The sequence below is a fragment of the Silene latifolia genome, chromosome 10 (genome assembly GCF_048544455.1).
Source record: "Silene latifolia isolate original U9 population chromosome 10, ASM4854445v1, whole genome shotgun sequence".
Classification (NCBI taxonomy): Eukaryota; Viridiplantae; Streptophyta; class Magnoliopsida; order Caryophyllales; family Caryophyllaceae; genus Silene; species Silene latifolia.
Genome location: NC_133535.1, coordinates 124,285,901 through 124,290,965, shown reverse-complemented (window position 1 = coordinate 124,290,965; position 5,065 = coordinate 124,285,901).

The window sequence follows — 5,065 nt, the reverse complement described above, 5'->3', positions numbered from 1 at the left end:
TGTGTGTTATATCAAAACGCACAAGTATGGTTTTTATTTCATCTCTTTTGTGAGCGTTACTTTCATTACATGCTTGCATTTGAAGCCATTCACATATACATTATTGCCCATTTCTAGCCTCTTCTTACACATATTTTACATCTTATCTCGCTACATCATACTTGCCTAGCTTGTTAAGCTAGTAGCTATGTCATTGGTGTTACGGTGCTCATTTGGTATTGGCTTAATTTTTGATCTTTGTGAGCTTGGTTATGCCGGATTTGCTAGTTTCCGGAATTGGTTAATGAAAGAAAAGAAGTGAAAAAAGAGTTGTGAAAAAAAAAGAGAAAAATGAAGAAAGAAAATAAAGAAAAATGAAAAAATGACATGAATGAAAAAGAAGAAAAAGAAGCATGAATTGTATTAAGAAAAAGAAGAAGAAGTGAAAATTAAGAAAATTCTCATGTTTAATTATCATGTTTTGGAGAATGTTCTTATGACTTGTATTGAAATATTGGGTTTAGTTTTGGGATTGAACATCCTTTCACTTGGTTGTTGCTAGCTTGACTTAGCTCCACATACCATAATTCATATGTTCTCCTTTCTTACCCATTACATATTGCCTTCTTCTACCCATTGGCTTCTTTTTCATGCTTGCATTTTGATTGTTTTTTACTAGGGATTTGAAATGACTACCATATTAGATTGCGGGCACATTCTCATGAGTCGAGGATAGGTGAGTGCTACTCATATAAATATCCTTTCACATATAAAAGAGCTTGAGTGTACCGTGAGAGTACAAAGTCATAAGATCATGCAAGAGTCAAAACGTCCATTTGAAGTTATTCATGCTACGCCGTCATATAAATTTCATCCATGTTGTTGCATTTTCCCTATGCCCACGTTGTTTCGGGATTTGATTCATTAAGCTTTAAAGATTCCTTGACGGGAATTGCATTTGGAAGGGATGGTTGTTGCTCTTACCCCTGTCCTTATCATACATTGTATTTTGTGCTTGCTTGAGGACAAGTAAAAGTTTAGCTAGGGGAGATTGATAGGTCCATTTTATATACATTTTAACCCCCTAATTTAGCTCTATTTTACATGTCATTTGCACTAATGTTAGTGTTTGTGAGCTAATTCCGTATTCTAGTTGTGTTTGCTTGTTTTTCATTGTGTTTTGTAGGAAATTAAGCTTTTAGTAGGTTTTTCCCGTCAAATTAGCAATTACCCAAGTTCACGAGGATAATGAGAGCAAGTCTTTACCATGAAAAGGTGTTTCGGGAAGTATAGGGACATTTTGGGAAGAAATTTGGAAACCCGAGCAAGAAGAAACCAATCTTAGTAGGTGGATGACACGGCTATCGCAACCCTATCAAAGATAAAACCTAACGGTCTCAACTAAAATGTAGCAGAGGCAGTCGAGTATCGAATCCACAGGGAGGTAATGTAATTATCAGCTGTCTAATTCTAGTCCTAAAGTAACAATTGGGGGGTTTGTTGAATTGATTTCTAAACTACAAGATTTAGAGGGAAGAGAAATAAAAGTAAAGAGCAGTAAAACAAGATAAAAGGTTTAAACTATCAAGAGAGAAGGGACATGTCGGGATTTCGGTTCACTGCGGTAGTCCAGTGACTCAGCTGTAAATGATTCAGACGAACTAATGTGAGACGGATGTTGAAAGGTCCTTTCGGTCCACTTTCTATCCTAAATTACCACTAACTTAACTTTCATCCTCATTAGGGTAGTCTACTGTTCATAGCAGGCCTATTTAGTCCAATCTTTCGATCCAGGATTAATTTTAGCCAGATTAAAGGGTGACATAGAAGCGTGCACTCAACTAAGTCGAATAAATACAATTAAATTGCTATGGTGACAGGGTCTCATAATTAATTCATCTAATTCATTCACTACATCGTCACATTTCTACCACAGATCCCCTAATCCGAACATGAAAGGGGTTTAGCTACTCATATCGCTAGTTAAACTAACAGCAAACAATTTTCCAGCAGTAAACATAATGAAATAACCAATAAATCGCATAAAGAGAAATTAGGACAAAAGGAATAATAAGAAAAACAAATAATTAAAGCAACAAAAGGTTAATTATTATTAAAGGAAGAGAAGGAATTACAATCAATGCGATTCCGGCGTAAAGAACGATCGAATCCGAGCAATAATGATTCCAGAACAAAGTTACAGTGAATGTAAAAAGTACGTAGCAAAGTTTACAGTAGCCAAGTTTTTTATAAGATGTAAAGATATCCTTAACCTAGTTAACATAGGTTTTAAATAGAAAAGCAAACAAAGTTTAGCGAAATAATTAACTCACGGGCTGATTAAGCCCATTAACCATCGAAACCACTCGATCGAGTGGATTAAAACCACTCGATCGAGTGGATTAAAACCACTCGATCGACCAACTCTTCAGCAAAATCCACTCGATCGACCAAATAGTTACTCGATCGAGTGAATGGTCTTTCTGCAACTTAAGGATCGAGTACAAAGTACTCGATCGACCACTTCTGGGATGTAGAAACCACTCGATCGAGTGGAAAAACTGCTCGATCGAGTGCTTCATCTTCAGTTCAGCTCAAGTCCTCGCCTAAATGCCTCGTAATGCGTGCCACGACGCTTCCAAATGCAGTATCTCACTCTGGAACAATCCCGTCTCCTCTAAATGCATGCAAAAGGACGAAAAAGGGTACGATTCCACTACTTTCGCGTTCATTTCTACAAAATGGACATAACGAACCAAAGTAGCCAATTCGGGGCAAAATACCATAAAAATAGTATGAAAATGCATAGAAATACGTGCTGAAATAGGCTAAAAAGACTATACATTAAGCACGTATCAAATCTCCCCAAACCGAACCTTTACTCGCCCTCGAGTAAACTCAAAACTATACACTAACGGAACGGAAAAATAACTCAGAGCTAGCTTAACTTGTCTACTTGAACCAGTTAAAACTAAGCAGTCAATACGCAAACGAATTATAAACTGTTCAGAAATATAGCCAACCTATCGACCTTGCAAGACCAACAAAATTGGACTCTCTCGTGGTCACTCTTCTCTCATGAAGCAAAGGGTGAATGTTATATGTAAGCGAGAGAAGAAAAGACAGTCACTCACCTAACTGCGACCTACATAGCGTGCATGCAACAAAAATGAAAGACAATTCAAGTACTAATGCACACATTCCAACCAATAATGTCCGTCACAGCCGAGGGCTTACAAATAGTTTGGGAATAGTGAGGTTCAGGTGAGAAAGGGCAAAACATGTTATGGTAATGTGGAGGTAAAAGCGTCAAGCTAGTTCCTAACAGGACCATAGTAAACTATCCGAATTTCAACTGACTGAAAAACTAAGTACAAGTGCCCTTCAATTGGCACAAAGCTCACTAAACTCAAACACAATCTCCTCAAAAATATAGAATAAAACGGAAGAGTCAGACGGTCACAAACTTCCTTTCTTTAATACCGTCTGAAAGAACTAACTGAAACAAATCATTTTTTTCAAACTTCTCTTTTTTTTTCTTTCTTTTTTTTTCTTTTGTTCCACGTTTTTCAGCTTCTTTCATTTTTTCATTCCTTTTTTTTTCTTCTTTCTTTCACGTTTTTCTCTTTTTTTTCAATACTATTTTTTTTCTTCTCCTCCTTCCATAATACTTACACCAACTCCGAAACAAGAAACATGGACCAAACTGCAATAGAAAATATACCACAAAAGAACATACTAACTAGCTTGACTAGGCAGGCTTAGTTTGGGATGTAGCTAATGGGTCAAAAAGGCAAATTTGGCTAATGTGGGGTTAAATGGGTGAAGAATATAAGGAAAGGGAAATTTGCAAGGCCCTCCCTGCATGTGACACCAACCACAAACCCGAATATGTGCATTTGACTCGAAATTGAATGTCCTAAATGTGCAAAAAAAAACGAACATGCTATGCAAGGAGTACTACTCAAAATTCCTAATGAACTGGTCATGAATGTCACCAGTTATGGGCTCTAATATCTCAGAATTTTTTTTAAGTAGGTTGCCAATTTATAGGTCAAGTCTAAACAGTCAGCTATATTTGAACAGAAACTCGTAGACTATGCGTATGACAAAGCTAATAACTATCAATAAAAGTGCAAAGCTCAAGCAAAAAGACAAGTTATAGTGCATTATCATCACGGAAATCGACCGTTCCGACTCAACCTATATGCAAAAATAAACGTGAAATTTTTTTAATTTTTTGAAATTTTCTATTTTCTATATTTTTTTTTTTTTTTTTGATTTTTGATTTTTTGGATTTTTGATGGAAAAGAAAGAACAATGCGAGCTGAAAAGTAAACGTGAATGCAAAAACAGATGCAGATGCAGACTCAAAAGGATGCAATACCCTCCCCAAACCAAAACGGACAACGCCCTCGTTGTCCTCCAGCATACACCAGCAGATATATACAGGGGAACGGGAATATACAACCAACAAAATAAAAACAATGAAATAAAGGAGACAAAATAAAAGAGTGAAAGATACATACAAAATACGAATTTCCCCAAACCAGCCAGAAAACTGGGGAAGTGAGTAGACCAGTAGCTACTCGTCGTCGTCGTCGTCACTACTCTCACGGCCAACCTCCGCCCTGTACTCCGGGTCCTCCTCCTCCTCTCTCCTCCTCCGCTCCTCAGCGTGAGCTCTCTCCACTGCCACCTCTGGGTCCTCGTCCTCCTCCTCCTCCTCTGACGCCGGGTACCCCTCAGCTGGGTACCTGAAGAAGGAAGGGTGTGGCCAACCCTCCGGGATCGGTCTGTGTCGCCGCAAGTGGTACTCGTACAGAGGGTGTAAGGCAAGGGCCATGTCCCTCTCCATACGAGCCTGACGCTCTGCAATCTCACGCAACAAACCGTAAACGGCGCCCCCTTGGTCCAGGACCGCGGGCGCCACAAAAGGAGGAGGTAGTCTGAAAGTAGCCGGTAAGACCGGCTCAGTCTGGTCAGTGGGAGGTGGAGTAGGAGTGGTAGTAGTAGTGGGAGTAGGGGTCGGATCGGGAGTAGCCGTGGAAGGCTGGGTACTCCCTGAAGGTGTAGACCCCTCTCC